Below are 17,393 nucleotides of genomic sequence, written 5' to 3'. Positions count from 1 at the left end.
CACATTTAAGTCCTTTGTCTGAACACTTTCCCACAAACTCACATCATGGTACCCACCCTATCTGACATGTTCTGCTACCCCTTCTAATGCTCCATCATCACACTCCATTAATTTCCTTTCCAACAGTTCTGAAGCACCCAGGACTCATGTTCTTCTCCAAGTCCTCACAAAATCACCCCTTTCAGATTTTCTCCTTTCTCCTCATTTTCAACAGGCCCACTAAAACAAGCCAACTACACACACTACCTTGCACAGGAAAGAGCCATAACAGAAACACAGCCCTGTCTCCATTCATTTCACCCAGAAAGCATTTCTCTCTCCCCTTTATAGCCCCACCATCACCTAAAGCAGTGATGGCGAACCTTTTGAGCTTGGCGTGTCAGCATTTTGGAAAACCCTAACTTAACTCTGGTGCCGTGTCACATATAGAAATTTTTTGATCTTTGCAACCATAGTAAAACAAAGACTTATATTTTTGATATTTATTTTATATATTTAAATGCCATTTAACAAAGAAAAATCAACCAAAAAAATGAGTTCGGGTGTCACCTCTGACACACATGTCATAGGTTCACCATCACTGACCTAAAGCCACAACAATGAGAACCCAAAACAAACACAGAAATCTGAAGACATTGGCCCAATTGTATACGACAAATTCCATTTTCAAACTAGAATAACACAGTTTCCACACTAACAGTGGGCGGGTTCTTACTGTTCTACTTTGTGCACCTTAAGGACCCTTTTATGTGGTCTTTTGTAAAACGAAGTCACGGTCTTCCAGAAAAGTGAGTTGAAATCTCAGTCTTTAAAGGGTGGCATTGCTTGCAACTTTCAGAAGACAGCTCCCATTTAGAATCCCCCATTTAATTATATGATAATATGACCCAATGAATTATAATGAATATATTTTAGCAAATTGGCATCATTCTATAAATAGAAAAGCATGAAAAAGATAAAAATATTGGAAGAAAAATCCCCTGGCTTACATCAGTTAGGATTAGATTTGGCTCTGATAACAGAGACCCAAACAAGTGGCTTGGACATGAAGGAAGCTTGTTTTTCTCTTACCTCCGAACTGGAAGTGGGCATTAGGGGCTCTGCTCTTGGACTTCTAGAGACCTTTGATTCCATACATCTCTAGGCGGCAGGCTTCATTTTCATGGTGCAAAATGGCGTCAGGAGTCTAGGTTTCACATCCACGCTCTGGGCAGAAGGATGGAGGAGAGTCCAAGCAGAAAGGAAAGACAATCTTTTAGGAACTGAGTTTAGGAATTGCCATAGGAATTTCACAAGCCAGAACTTAGTCATATACCATGCCTAGTTGTAAGAGGGGCTGAGCTTTCTTTTTACCAAATGGCCATGCACTGGCAAAAAATGGACAGTTTCTATTACAAAGGAAAAAGAGAAAACAGTTTTTTTGAGGGGGGGGAAGACTACTAGGTCTGCCACAGACTGAATTTCTGAACATTTCCTTAAAACAGATTCCTAGATTATTGGGTTAAAGTGTATATGCTATATTTTAAAAGTTTCTAGCTGAAACAGCTAGCCATTCTTCTCTTCTTTCTGGACACACAGGCGCTATTTCCCAGTCTCCCTTACAGTAAGATACGGTCGTTGACTGAACTTGGCCTCATGTAATTTGAGCAGGAGTGATATATGTCACTCCCCGGCCTGGTCCTAGAAAGTCTCCCGTGTTTCTCACCTTTCCAGCTGGTCAGAATGGAGATGTGCTCCACACAAACTTGAAAGCCATATATTAAAGATAGAAGCTGGTGGCATATATTCTCCTAGATCAGTGATGGCGAACCTATGACACGCGTGTCAGAGGTGACACGCGAACTCATTTTTTGGGTTGATTTTTCTTTGTTAAATGGCATTTAAATATATAAAATAAATATCAAAAATATAAGTCTTTGTTTTACTATGGTTGCAAAGATCAAAAAATTTCTATATGTGACGCGGCACCAGAGTTAAGTTAGCGTTTTCCAAAATGCTGACACGCGGAGCTCAAAAGGTTCGCCATCACTGTCCTAGATAGTATTTATTATGTGTGCAAGAAACAAACTTCTATTGTTTGATTCATTCTGCTTTTGGGTGTATTTTTGTTATCAGAGTTAACCTACCTGAGGCTCTTCACAAATACTATGACATTCTTTCCAGAAAGAGTCCATCAGTTTACATCCCGTCAAACGGAGATTTACAGCAAGATGGAAACTTACCCTCCTGACTCCTCCTTTCTTTCTTCCAGCCCAAAGAGTGGCAGGAAGAGGGAGAAGCAACAATCCACTGAGAGAGCCATAAGCCACAAGCCTGTATCTCTCTGATTTTCAGTTTTACCCTGACTAGCCTCCAGGTAAGAGGAAATTGCTAATGAGAAATTTAGAAAACAGATTAGCAGCCTGAAATTCTATGCAGACGCTTTTAACCAGATGAGCTTTGTGCATAATAGCTCAGAAGCTTGTACACAGTTGCAAGGATTGAGGGGTGGGGGTTTGCTGAGCAATTCACATTTGCCAGGCTCTCCTGATGGGTAGTTCTTGACTGAAACACAACCTGACCAACACAAAGCATCTGCCAGTTCCCTCAGCATCCCGACCTCTGCTGAGGATGCTGTAGAGCAGGGCTCGCTCACCCTGGCTCTGGTAGCCTGCAGCTTGAAATCTCAGGAGTGTCTTATCTCTGGCCCATGAAGGGGGAAGGGAAAAAGGACCTGGATATCCTAGGGCTTATCCTTATGCAATGGTTGTTTGGTTTATTCCCTGGGTGTGACTAATTGGAATTCCCCTCCTGCTGTGTTTTTCATGGGTTTTGTTGTTGTTGTTTCAGGAGCCTGGGTCTGAACCTCAACTATAACTGACATATGGCAATAGTTGTGCTCTCAAAAAATGTTCTATTTAAAATATTCAGGCTATTGTAACTTCAAGTGGTTGTTTGTAAACTTAGAAAAACCTGGGAGAAGCAGAAATAGCTTTCTATATATGAAGTAACAAATTGGTAGTTGCTTTATTTCACACTTTTGGATAAGCACTTTTTTGTATGATATTACTGAGAAAGTGCTCTAATACAGCTTATTTTGTCAGTGCACATTACTTTTTTGACATTAATATATTGTGCATTACATTTTTTTCCCTATAAATACGCACATGCTCCACTCCCTGAGACAGTCTAAGATAATAACCAACAAAATGTAAAAAAAAAAAAAAAAAAAAAAAAAAAATTGTTCTAACTAGTTGGTTCACACCATAAACATTAAATGAACTATTTGACTGAATTTTCCATCTTCCAACTGGTGACTTTTGCATGTTTATAAAAGTTCAGCTTCCTGATTTATCAGCTAATGGCCTTCATTTAACAATACTGAGTGCCTGTTAGGCCAGGTATTGTTATAGTCCCAGGGACTTTGTTTTGCATAAACATACAATCTTTGCTGTCAGGGACTTGAGACCTATCAATGATAGATAAATAAGCAAATTAGAAAACAGATTGTCACAGAGTGGTAAGTGCTCCAGGGAAAGTAAGGAATGTACTGGAGAGTTCCTAGTAATCAGGAATTCAGCCACATGAAGACCTGTAGGAGCAGAATTCCAAACCAGGAGCCATGTTCCTGAGGCAGTGGCTGAATAAAGTGGCCAAACCAATGCAAGGGGCTGAACCAAGCTCTAGTCTAGTGGTCTCATTCATTCATTCACTCATTCAGCCAAAGAGAGCAACAAAGAGGTTCCAGCTCCTGTACTGGAGTCTAACTTATCTCTGAAAATGTAGAGGTCACTCTTCTAACCAACTCTCAGCTTTCAGTCATAAAATGCTCTCGTCTGAGGTTCTTCTAGTTTCTCAATGGAGATCTTTACACAATTAGGGCTTACTTGGCTCAGTTAATCTGCATCTTTTTCCTTGCTTTCCAAAAAGTTTCCTGCTTGCACACTTCAATGTCTAGCGCCAGCTGGTTGTCGGGTTCATTCCCTGGATCCTCAGCCAAGATCTCCATTTAGCTTTCTCACTCCTTCCTCCTAAATCTAGCATTGCCAGTTCCATTTACCTTGACATGGGTTATGGTAAAATGCTGGAAATAGAACAGATTAAAAGCACTGACCTGCAGAATTAGGGAGGAGTTAGCATTGTCCCTTAGTGAGATGTGGCTTCTGGGGTGAAGGCCTTGTGCTCTGCACTAAGAATGCTGGACAGGGGAGGCATCTAGAAGCTCTTGTGGCTCTCAGATCTTCCAGCCAAATTCCTCTCCAAGGACTTCAAGTTGTGCAATAGTCTTTAGTTGCTCACTGCCTAGACTACAGTTCTGAAACGTTTGCAAATAAAGCACCAAGCCTTTTATAATAATTCTTGGGGAATTTCAAGATATATTCTTTGGCTAGCACAGAATCTGAGATTTCTTACTTTGTCTTGACCATTTCTTCTCTGCAAGACTTGATGAAAAGAAGATGCACTTATTTTCCAAGGTCCCCTGAAAAGCAAGCAGGCCCTTGTCTTTCAAATATCTCTGGAATTCATTCACTTCATTCCATCACTACCACCTGCATTTACCATCTCCTTTCACCCGGACCACTGCATTAGACTCATAACTCATCTCCATTTCATTCATTCTCTACTCAGCAGCCAGAGCGTCCTGTTCAAAATGCAAGTCTGTTTTTGTCCTGCTCATGCTTAAAACCTCTCAATGGTGCTGCTTTGCTCTGTGATAAAGATAAAACAGAGAGGCTCCTACATGCTCTGGCCCCTCCCACATTTCTGGCCACCTTTCCAGACCTGTTTCCTTTCTGTGCCTTCCTGGGCAATTTAAACAACATCTTTGGGCCACAGTTCCTTTGTCTATAAAATACAAAGAATGACACCTATCAGCAAAGGAGATAATGTGTGCAAAAGCTCAGCAGGTATTGTGGGAGGCACAAGGCAAACAGAGAGGAACACTGAAGATGGAGGCGATCATGAAAACTGAGCAGCTTCAGCCCCATTCTTCAGCATTTGTTCAGAACTAAGCAGCCATTCCTCCTGGGGCTGAAGGCCCAGCTTACATAGAAGAACTTTGGCTCACAGTTCCTGACCCCCCACTCCCCCAAGTGAATCCCCAGGACCCCAAGGTTTCCAAAGTGATGAGCCAAGCTGGAGAGAGGATGGAGGGGTGAGCACCCACCTGGTAACAGCCACGGTACACCAGGCTGCTGCTTATTGGCCTTGTTCCCCTTGGGCTTCCCGCCTCCTGGTTGCCAGGGGGATCCCTCAATGCATCATCCTTGCTGGGCCTTGAGGCCAAGCAGTCATCTCGATACCACGGAGTCATTTATTATTTCTTGCCATGTCAAATAGCCTTGAAATGTTGATTAATTGCTAGGCAGCCAAGTCTCAGTTTCAAGGATGCAGAGACTGAGGTACTTATCAAGGATACACTCTCTGGTCTTGGGTGGACAAGTTTCCTTTTGGCATCCTGCAGCCTCTTAGTCACTTCTAGTTTCCCCCTTTCAGCTTTTTTCTTGGGTTACAGCCAACTCATCTCTTCAGCTTAAAATAGCAACGGGCAGCCAGCACCCTGGTGAGGCATGGCCTGCCAAAGGACAGCACTCACAAGCAGCCCGTCCTGGAGCTGGTGGTGACCCTGCAGGAGACGTAAGTCAAGGCCACAGTACCGTGTAGATGCTGACCCTCACGACCCTGTGTACTAAGTGCAAGCTCCTTGGTTGTCTTAAAACACACACACACACACACACACACACACACACACACACACACACCCTCCAGCACTTTCTACTTGCCAGACTTTCTACTATGCTAAGTACTTTATGCATAATAATTAATCTCTACCACAAATCTATAAAATAGAAACAATTGGAACTTCCACTTTAGGAAATAGCCACTGAGAGTTTAAATGATTTACCCAAGGTTATTTAACTAGTAAATGACTGGGACTGACTCCAGAGCCCACACTTATAATTATGGACCTTACAGACCTTCAATGTGTAGACCCCTCCAACCACAGGAACTGAACAAGTCTATAAATTTAAAGTACTCAAAGCAGTACCAACAGAGTAAGTGCTCAGAAAATGTGCTTCCATTCACGTAGCGACAGAGTCATAGTGAAAGAACGGGCTCTTAGCCAGGCAGCCAGCTCTGCCACCAGAAATGGGATCTTCGCAAGCTATCTCTTTCCTTCAATTACCTCATCCGTGGACTGGAAATAACAGGGCGGTTATTTCCTAGGGTCATAGTGAGAAGTAAATGAGTTAATAGTTGTCAGTCACTTAGGACAGAGCCTGGAACTTACCATGCATTTGCTACACTACATATAGGTACACGTGTATGTGTGTATACAATGAGCTAGGCATGGACTCTGTGTGCTTATAGGCCTGGATTACAAGTCCCGGTTCTTTCTTACTGTCTAAGTCGCGTTGGATAAATGACCTGCCCTGTCCAAGCCTCAGTTTCCTTACCTGTAAAACAGAATAAAAATATCTATGGATAGAGCTACTTGAGAATGAAATGAGACAAGGTATACATGAAAACAGAATGACGCACGTATTAGGTGCTTAATAAATGTGATTTCTTCTCCTTTCCCTAGCGGGGCTCTCCTTGTAGTCTCAAAGGTGTAAGATCATTTCTGCCCAAGCTTTGCTACTGTCTCTCCTATAATGCTCTCTTGTTTCCTTACTGCTCTCTCCTTTGTCATCTCAGGAACCTTCTAGTTGTACATAATGCTCTGGGAACCTTAGACAATCTTGGAGATGTTTAATTACAGTAATTTTGAAATTGTAAAGGGCCATGGGTCAGCTGGCATGTTTCTCGGCCTTTCCGGTTGAGCGGGGCACAGGCCACGTGTGTAGCCTCCCAGACAGACAGACGTGGCCTGTCTGCTCTGCTCACTCTGGACATTCCGACTGCAGTTGTCCATGGGACCCACATGGGATCCATCTAGTGCCGGTTCCCCCCTTGATGGTGTCTGTAGGAATGAGTTTGCTTGGGGCATATAAACACATATAAAGGGATTAAATAAAAAGAACTGCCAATTCTTTGATACCTGCCTCAATTTGCCAGCATGCTGTGTGCTCCTTGTTCAGGGACTTGTCTTCTTATTTTCCAATCTTACTCAGCAATTAGATTCCTATATTATTGTCCCCATTTAACCTGAGATGATTCACCCATTGAGCCTTCCAGCTGAGACAGATGGTTTCGGGGAGTAAATTTCTGAAAAGTGGCTGAGCATCAGAATCTTCTGGAGTGCTTATAAAAAAATCCAGGTGAATGACCATTCCAGACCTATGGCCAGTCAGGAGCCTATGCAACCAGGATACAGAACCAAAGACCCATGTTCAAATGCCGGCCCTGCACCCATAGTCTGCTGCACTTTATTGCTACTTGCAGCACTGGGGCAGAGAAGCAATAATCAGTACTTTCTAACAATCTGCTCAAGTTAAATTCAATGCTCCAGGTAGCACGGTATGGAACCGTTCTGTTTGGGCACAGTAATACATTTGGAGGGAAATGACATCTCCATCTGAATAATTGCACTTCATCTTTTTTCGGATCTTGATCAGGCATAGAGTTGCATCCTCAGGAATTCAACCCCAAAGAGACAGGGGTTTCAAATCCACCACAAACATGGGCTTGACTAGGCTTTCTAGTGCAACATCTTTTTTCTTTCCTTCCTTCCAGTCTTTATTTCTTGACTATGGCTCCTTTACCTTCTTTTTAAAAATAGCAGCTCTTTGATATCACAGGCTTTCATGCAAAGCTTCTGCAAATCCTTTTTGGAACTAAACTGGAATTAAGGAATAGGCAACAGTCCATGTCCCCTAAACTCAGCTATCTGGAGTGAAACAGGCCTTAATTAATATGAGACACAAAGCAGTGTTTTCTAGATTTACCCAAATCACTGTGTGGATGCTCCAACTAACTATCTATCCTCACATCAAGTTTATTCCTCAAAGTCTGGGAATCTCCAGTGATTCTCTACAGGCACTGAGCACCACGGCCCTGCTGTCACACGCACACCTGCTTGTGCTTACCGGGCTGAGGTCTCCATTGCTGCTGACCCCAAAGTGGCCTTTTGAGGCATTGCCTTTGGCACTGTTCATGCCAAAGCTGTGCCTGCCCAGGGTCCAGGACAATGATGTCTGCCTGGCTCGAGGCTGGTGCTGTAGCAGCTGCTGCTGTTTTCTGTCACCTAGAGACATTTGAGCAAAAATCTATTTTAGTTTTCACTTGCCCTTTTATTCCAACACCTTCAACTTAAGACTCAGGCACAAGTCCCTGGGTGCTAGGCCAGAAGACATCTGAGTGATAAGCACTGTGCTGTTTTCAAAATAACATCAGGACTACCCCAAATGCCACCCCAATCCTGGACCATTGCAATTGAGCCTAGTAGGTGTCCTCCACTTCCTCTCCCGGTGGAGTGGGTCCTTCCTCGGAGGCTTCTGTCCCTCAGGTATACAGACCCATGGTAGGCCCACCCCACAAATCATCCAGGCATTCCCAGACTTAAGTCTAAATCCTTACTGGGGGAGGGATGCTAGCTAGCTTAAGCTCAGATCCCAGATATAGGTAATAAATGAATAATTGAGTAACTTAATAAATAAAAGGGGGAGAAAGGAACAGAAGGAAAAGAAAAATGGAAGGAAAGGAGGCAAGTAAAGAGAAAAAAATAGAAGATTTTGGAAAGCAGATCTTTATTCAAGTTCTAAACACACACACACACACACACACACATTCTCTCTCTCTCTCTCTCTCTCTCTCTCTCTCTCTCTCTCTCTCTCTCTGTCTCCTTCATTTGGTGGGGGGTGCAGAGGAAGAGTTTGTGGGAGATCCCACACTGCAGTGCACATAGCAATAGCTGGATGTAGAGAAACACATGTAAACTAGAGGGCTAATGCTGAGGCTGAATGAGGTCCTCTGCTCACCCCTGGTTCTCAGGAAATTGGGAACCTCTGGGGAAGGCCAGCAAACCCGAACAAGCTTTGATCTCTTGTCAATTTATTGCTCTGAGAGAGCCTTGATACTTGGGATTTCCCTAGGACATCAAAGTGCAATGATTTATTTTAGCTTAATTTCATCTGTGCTGCTTGGAAGCTGTATGACTTCCTGGAATAAAGATTCCAGATATTCAGGCAATGAATTTGAGAAGCCAGAGCCTCTTTAACATTGCCCCGTAGCTCAGCACAGCACCACACACCATGCCGGAAAGGGTCACAGGAAAACCATGAAGTAATGCGTTCCTTTTTCCTCAGTCTTGGAGAACGAGTTGTCTACTCGTTCCTGAGGACTGGGGAACAAGCTCACAGGCTCCTTAGCTCCTTTGGCCATTGCTTCCCATTTGCAACATCTAAAGCTTTCATACACGCAGGTGGTCAAGTATCTGGCAACATGCAGGCCTTTAGCACAGCCTACTCCATGCAGGCAGAGCTGTTGGCGAGAGGAAGGAATGAACGTGAACATGGAGTGAGAACGTGAGCCTGCCCAGGGTCATCTTAAATATGGGGACTTAGCCTTATTGCCATCAGGGGAAGGGCCGGCTTCAGCCTCCCCCCTCCCCTTTTCCTCCACCTGTCTTTTACACATTCTGGCTTTGTATAGCCCCTAGTCGGCAAACTGCAGCTCGTGAGCCACACGTGGCTCTTTGGCCCCTTGAGTGTGGCTCTTTCTAAGCCTTAGGAGTACCCTAATTAAGTTAATAACAATGTACCTACCTACATAGTTTAAGTTTAAAAAATTTGGCTCTCAAAAGAAATTTCAATCGTTGTACTGTTGGTATTTGGCTCTGTTGACTAATGAGTTTGCCGACCACTGGTATAGCCCATCTTTCTGTAGTCCTTGCATGCTTCACCCCTCTTCCTTTAGGAATAGGTGAGGGACCTAATAGATACAGTGATCCAGTCTTAGGTGGCATTCAATATCTCTTTGATGAATGAATAAAGAATAAATGAATGAATGAATGAATGGATGAATGGATGAACAAGTGAACAAATAATGATCTAAATACACATATATTATGTGCATTTTAAAAATATGCATTCAGAATAATTTCTCTATCTCTATAGTATGAAGGAATGAAGATCAAGGGCTTTTATAATGTCTTGTTAAACCAGAGAGTTTAAGAAACATATCCTTTGGTACCTGATTTCAGAGTTAAATTATAGAAAATGAGGATTACTTTTTACTTGGCCATGGTGAGGGAAGAGGGGGTCGGGTAGGAGAAGGAGAGGCTTAAAGAAGGGGAGACGTCCATCTTGGCAGAGTGGGGGTTAGCAGCTGCCATTCTACTCCTCCCAAACAATTCCCAAGGGTCAACTTTCAATTCCCAAGGAAAGCCTGATGGATGGATGTTGACACCTGACGCTGACAAATCCACAGCACCTCTCCCCTCGGTCTGCTGACTCTGAGCATCTTCCTCTTTCCTGCTGCTGTGCTCTATATGTTCGTGTGCCCCACCCCCCATTCACATGTGAAATTCTAACCCCCAGGTGACAGTATGAGGAGGTGGAGCCCATGGGAGCCCTCATGAATGGGATGAGTGCCTTTATAAAAGAGGCTCCAGAGATCCCAAGCCCCTTCCAGCAGTGAGGCCACAGCGAGAAGGTGCTGGCTATGAACCAGGAAGGTGTATGTTGGAGCCTGGATCTTGGATGTAAAACTGCGAGAAAGAAATGTCTGTTGTTTTAAGCCTCCGGGTCTGTGGTACTTTGTTGTAGCAGCCTGAACAGACTCAGATAACGATTCTCTTCCCTCTTACTCAAACTTTGGGTCAGACTGAAAAGCAAGTCTGGCACCCACTTTCCAGATGGATTAAGGTGGCCCAGGTTTCAGAAACTATAGGGCCCCCTTGCTAATATAGCACCCTGGTAAGAATTAGAAATAGGGGTCCCTATGACTGGCACAGCTCCACAGGTGCATGGTGAGATGGGTGGAGATGTTGCTTTGTGTTAATTAGAAAAATACTCTGAATCAGTCCTGGTCCTGGCAGGACAGAGGTGACAACTGAAAACTGGATAATTGAGAGGAGCGTAAGGAAGGCACCATTTATAGATACGTGGGAAAGTTTCAGGGGAAACCACAAGGCATGGCACACAGTACCCTGGTGCTGGCAACAGTGGGCAGTCAGCACCCAGGTCTGAGGGGCAAAGGGAGAGAACCCTGTACTCAAAACCCAACAGTAGCTATGGGAGCTGTGACACTCAGCAAAGGAAGAAATAGAGACAATGGCCAATTGGGGGGCGGCGGGGGACGGGGAGGGGAGCCAAGAGAACAAATTCTTTCCCCTTCGATCTCCAGCCAGAAGTTGGGAGTGAGGGATGCAGTCCATCCAGGCCAGCCCTCCAGGCCACAGAGGAGGGCGGATGGAGGGGAGTGGATCTGGAGAGGCAAATGGAAACTCTGAGCAGGAAGTGTCCCCTCCTCCAGACAGCTGCGGCCCTGGCCAGCCACCCCTAAGGAGCCAGCTGTGCACTGCATTTCAGCACCACGGAGTCTCCTTGGCCAGATGCCCTTCTGCAGGCACAGCCAGCATCGCCATATGTGGGAGTCCTAAGAACTTTGAGGACTACACCCCTTTTCCTGTGCAAAAATAGTACAAAAGGATCCAGTGCCCAAAAGTAAACAGAGAAAAAGAAGACATTCCAAGGAGATGTCTCCTCCTCCCACTCTTCTAATTCTGCTCTACTTTCGCTATGAACCTCTTCCTTCCTTCACCAAATGGCACCACCATCCACCTGGGCACCTGAGGTACATCCTGGGATTCACTTTGACCATCTCCTCCTCTCTTGTCTTCCACATCCAAACAAACGATCGCCAGCATGTAGGCTCCCCTTTGGAAACGTGTCACCTCCTCTCTATCCCCACTCCGCTGCCAAAGGTCATTGTCATCTCTCCTCAGACTGGCCACTACAATCATTTCCAAACCCAGCCCCTGCTCCCACATGTATCCACTTTGTCTTCCTCTCTCTTGCAACATGGCTGGAGCTATCCTTCTATAGAGCATTGATGGGATCACACCATCCCACTGCTTAAAATCCTTCTGTGCTTTGCCTCTTTCCTTTGGCAAATTCAAATGCACTCCTCTGACAGAGAAGGCTCCTTAGGATCCTGCCCCCACTAGTCCCGCAGCTGCAGCCTCATCTCTCACCGTGTCCAGGCATGCTCCTCCTACTCTGAACCCTGACCCTCTTGCAATTCCTCCAGTGCCCCATGCTCCCTCTCACCTCTAGGCCTTTGCCCAGGCTCTTCTCTCTGCCTGCCATGCCCTCTCCCCAGGACAACATCCAACTCAGGTCCATTTCCCCATCGAGCCTTAGGTGAAGCATCTCTCCTTTTCGGAATGCTGCACTGGCCCTTCCTCTCTTCCCCTACAGGCCGCAAGGTGCACTGCATCTGCACCCATTCTCCACGCTCCATTAACACCTCTGCGCACCCCTCTGGATAACATTTGTGACATGTGCTCTCACTGTTAATTTTCTCGTTACTCTCACCACCCCTTCAGCCCCACTGCCAGGCCCTGCCTGCCACGGATCCTGCAAGTGCTACCGGAAATGAAGTGGCAATGAAACGAAACCTCCCCAGGTTGCTGCTGCTTGACTTCAATTCACTGAACCCATTACCATGTGTGACTAACGACTATGTCAACATGCTCTGCCTACCGTGTTTCTGACTGAGGGTAATTGGCCTGGCCCTGCTTTCCCCATGTTTTATGAGCTTTTAAGACAGAGAGAACACTATCTCCTACTTCTGAATGATTTTCTCACCCAGATTCTGTTTGAGCATTTTGTCAGACACTGGAAAAAGCCAAAGGAAATTAAGGACATTAATGGGGTTACATTACAAGGCCAGGAAACCGTCTCTCAGCTCTCTTCTCTCAAGAATAGGGCCTCAATGAATTTTTCAAATAAGCTGTTTTAAAAATACCCGCCTGCCATCATTTGCTTCATTCAAATCTAATGGAATGTGAATGTAACTGAGTAAGATATATTTATTTATCTCTCATTGATAGGAAGCTTGGATAAAGAGCTTGGGATACTTCTGTATTTGCTCCTCCACTCCCCTTACTTACTCAGCCCACTCACATTTGTGTCTTGTTTAATTGTCTGCCACATGCTTTCCTGGGGTATAAACCGGAAGACAACCATAACGGTCACAGTGGTGACGTTTGCATAGTGTTGGTAAGTTCTGGAGAGTAACAGAACTCTAGAGCACCTCATAGAACTCACACATCTAAGCCAGGCACTATCATCACTGCATCTGTTTTATAGATGAGGGGATCAGAAGCCTCAACTTTAAACCCTTTCATCCCACCTCTTACTCCAGTCACTGCCTCATCAGCCAGTTCTCTGCACTCCTGCTTCCTGCCCTGGGTGTCTCTGACCACTCAGATGAAGGATCTGCTGCATCTGGTGGAAACTCGTGTATTGTGAAACTTAGAATGGAGAGGGGTCTGTGCTCATGTGGGCTCCCTTAATCAGTGGGAGATTGGCCAACAGATAAATGCTCCCCTCAGTCATCTGAGACCCATTTCATAGGGCTCCTCCCAAGGCCCAGAGGCCCATCAACCTGTAGCAATGGCCAACTCAATAACCTATCCTTGTGTTGGCTCTTCCTCCTTTCTCATTCCACTTTCCATTCCTACTTCTACTCTTTGGGGTCTTTTCCCCAACAAAATACTTAGACACAGCCTTTTTAGCCTCAGCTCTGCTTCCAGGGAATTGAGACTAAGATAATGAGATTCAATGACTTGTCAAGTATCCAGAGGTAACCTGGAAGACAAATTCAGCATCAGGTCTTCTGACTCTAAATGTCATGTGCTTTCCCCTCTGTCCTCCTTCCACAGAGAGAACTAATAGTCTGAGTGCTGAGAGACTTGGGTATAGAAACAATTAACTACAAAAGAGAGGTGTCAATCAAAGGTAGAAGCAAATGAAGCAGAGAAAAGCGACTGAATCAATGTGAGGAAATGCTGCACAGAGTAGGTAGCCAGGAGGCCTCTCCTAACCGCACTCTCCGCAGTCAGTCCATTTTGGTATTTTCTCTCCTAGCACAATCATGTTCTTCTTAGAACTGATCACAATGTGTAAATAAATACTTATTTCAATTTGTTTATTTTCTCTTCCTCTCTCTCCTAAGAGACAGATGAGAATATTGCTCACCACAATATTGTCAGCGCTTAGCACAATACCTGGAACATAACTGGTGATCAGTAAATTGGCAAATCAAAAAATCAATCACAATTGGGAAACAAATCAATAAATTTGTTCCTGAATGAACAAATGGATGGATACATGAATGGTATCACAGGCAATGTGAACAGGATAAACAAAGGCGTGGAAGAGTATGAGGATACAGCCTGTTCAGAGAATGTCTATGGTTGGTTATATAGGATGTATTTGTCTGGAAGAGTGGGGAGGCCAGGAGTAGCTGGGGAAAATATTTTTTATGATAATATTGAGGCTGTGTAAGTATTCTAGCCATCTTCTTTGAAGTGGAAGATAATATTGCCTCTGCCTGGCAATGGGCTATGTAACTTGGGTTCTAAGTGTCTGCTACTGCCTGCGGTAGGTAAGTGTGCTTTCTTCTCTGTTAGGCATTTGGGACAGGTGTTGGCAGGGCCTGACCTTGTTTGCAGGGGTGGGCTCTCACATCCCAGGAATGCCTTGGACTATCTGCTGCTGTTGTCACCTGTGGCCCTTTGTGCAATTGGGTCCTGGCAGGTCCTGTCCTAATTCTCACCCACTGGCTGTCCTTCCAGTTCTGGCTAGCTCAGAGCGTCTGTTTAGGAGTCTCGCTGCCCTTCATTCTCTGCCTTGCTTTTCTCATGTGAGCTCTTACAGCATTTAACACCAGCCTTCAGATCCCTAATAATAATACAAGGCAGTACAGGATACCTTTCTATTCATTTATTCAAACGCGTATTAATGGTACACTGTGGGACAGACACTGTCAGGCTGGTCCCTGATTCTGTGCACACCGCACTGTTCAGATGCCCCTTCATTGCCTGACGATTCAGAGATTCATCACGGCGTTCTCTCGGCCCTGGTTTGCCATGGTGGACTCACCAAGCTTCAATTCTGTTCCTGTGCATTATGTGTCCCTAAGGAACTTGCTACAAAAAGATTAGATGATGGAAGAACTATTTCCTTGTGGTCCTGCCTTTAGCACGACTGAAGAAAAAAAAAATCAAGATATTCTAGCTATTCAGCAACCCTCCAAAAGCTTCTCTTCTCATTTGTAAAATCCCAGTTAGAAGTGAATAGGCACCTGTGTCTTCCTCACTCCTTGAGAGCTAAATTTACGCGTTTGGTGCACTGATATTTTAGGAACCAATAAAATTCACCTTTATCACTGTTTATTTTTAGTTTCCCTGCATTTATATTTAGAAGAGAAGCTCTGAAAGACCTCCAGGAGCTCCATTCCTGCAATTTTGCCGGAGCATGAGGAGGCCACAAGGACGGAAAGTGAGTCATGTGTGTAACTTTCCATTTATTTTCTGGAACCAGTGACACTGCACAGACACATGTACCAAAACAGATGAGGAGAGAGTGGGAGTCAGGGCTCACCTTCCGTTGCTCAGACCCGGCCATTCACCAAGCCTCCCAGCTGGCACAGGTCTGCTGCTTTACTGGGCGGGTTCCTGAAAGAAAAGGCAAGTCAAAATCTGAGGATCAGGAGAGGTGCTCACTACACACTGAAGTAACATCACTCCCAACCTGCAACTTGCCATATTTTTACTTCTTTCCTTTTCAGTTTCTACAAAACATATCCCAGTGTGTTTTTTAAAGTTCTAAAAAGTATTATACTCACATAGTGTACAATTCAAAAGGAAGGCTGTAACATATATATCAGAAAAGGGTTACTATCTTTAAATCTAAAAATACCTCTTAGCCCTACCCGGTTTGGCTCAGTGGATAGAGCATCGGCCTGCGGACTGAAGGGTCCCAGGTTCGATTCCGGTCAAGGGTATGTACCTTGGTTGCAGGCACATCCCCAGTGGGGGGTGTGCAGGAGGCAGCTGATCGATGTTTCTCTCTCATCGATGTTTCTAACTCTCTATCCCTCTCCCTTCTTCTCTGTAAAAAAATCAATAAAATATATATATATTTTTAAAAATACCTCTTAGACATTGAGGGACAACAGTCCAAAAAAATTGATAGAAAAATGAGCAGAAGACATGAATAATGATAGGGACATGTCGACAGGACACATGGGCCAAATTCAAGGAGCTCTTCCTAAATGTCAGATTATAACACACACAATAAAATAAATATCCATGAGTCTGGACATAAATACTTACAAAAACAAGCAATTAAAGTGGGAAAGGGAAGGCTCTCACAACAGACACCCAGTTTATAAGTGTAGGAGGAAAAATGTGTAGAAGGAATGATGAAAATAAAAATTACTAATTGGTAAATACCATTAATTATTGTAGACAAGAATCACCAATAGATGCTGAAGTTATTAGGGTAAATATGTTGAGAAAAATATTTGTGTATCCTCAAAGTATATCCCCACAAAGTAGGGGGAAACAATAAGTTTTTAAAAAATTATCTTTATTGTTGAGAGTATTATAGATGCCCCCCCTTTTTGCCCCTTCTTGCCCCCCTCCACATGGCTCCCACCTCACTCCAGGCCTTCACCTCACTATTGTCTGTGTCCATGGGTAATGCATACATGCATTTAAGTTCTTTGGTTATAACTTTTTAGAGGAGAAACCTGACTTAACTATGTGTCAAAGTTAAGGTCACCAGTAACAAGACATACTGACATCACATGCCTCCTGATATGATCAGCTGAGAATAACACAACACTGATTCTGTGCTATTCTTGCCAAAAAATGCATTACCTGAATTTCAACAGGAGGAAACATGAGACAAATTGAAATTAGTACCTTTTACACAGTAACTTGACAGTATTGGGCAAGGTCGTGAAAGTCAAATAAAGTTAGGAACTATTTTTAAATTGGGGACAACATGAAAACTTGAATCTGGAACAGAAAAAGGACATAATTGATGAAATCTGAAGGTCTGTAAATAGTTCATAGTATTATATTAAGATTAATTTTCTATATGGTGATTTTATAAGGTGTTAACACTCGAAAAGTATAATACAAAAATTCCTTGATATTTTTTGCAATGCTTTTCTAAGTCCGAACATTTTTCAAAATGAAAAATTAAAAAGTAAAAATGAATAAAAATCTAAAAGGAAGAAAAGGGTATGCAATGTTTCCATTAACCTATTCTCTATGAATCAATTTCTTCCCAACAGCTACTGTTAACAGCTGCTCGTATATCCTTCCAGAAATTTTGTATACAAATAAGTACATGTTTATTCATCATGTGTGTTTATGCATATTTATATATTAGAGATCCTCCCCAACATATTATTCTTTTAATGACTGCATAATATTACATAGGTAA

The 17,393-nt window shown here is 43.8% G+C and overlaps 1 long non-coding RNA gene across 1 annotated transcript; it reads right to left on the bottom strand.

Moving 5' to 3' along the window:
- Positions 1-1,092: 1,092 nt before the first annotated feature.
- LOC118665840 lies at positions 1,093-15,614 on the bottom strand. The gene is made up of 3 exons (XR_004970745.1): positions 15,537-15,614; positions 8,010-8,167; positions 1,093-1,206 (listed from the first exon to the last, which is right to left on the bottom strand). It is a non-coding gene; the product is annotated as an uncharacterized LOC118665840 (long non-coding RNA).
- Positions 15,615-17,393: the final 1,779 nt, after the last annotated feature.

This window comes from Myotis myotis, unplaced genomic scaffold (assembly GCF_014108235.1).
Source record: "Myotis myotis isolate mMyoMyo1 unplaced genomic scaffold, mMyoMyo1.p scaffold_m19_p_11, whole genome shotgun sequence".
In the NCBI taxonomy this organism is placed as follows: Eukaryota; Metazoa; Chordata; class Mammalia; order Chiroptera; family Vespertilionidae; genus Myotis; species Myotis myotis.
The sequence above is the reverse complement of the archived record's forward strand: the minus strand, read 5'-3'. Positions and strand labels throughout refer to the sequence as shown.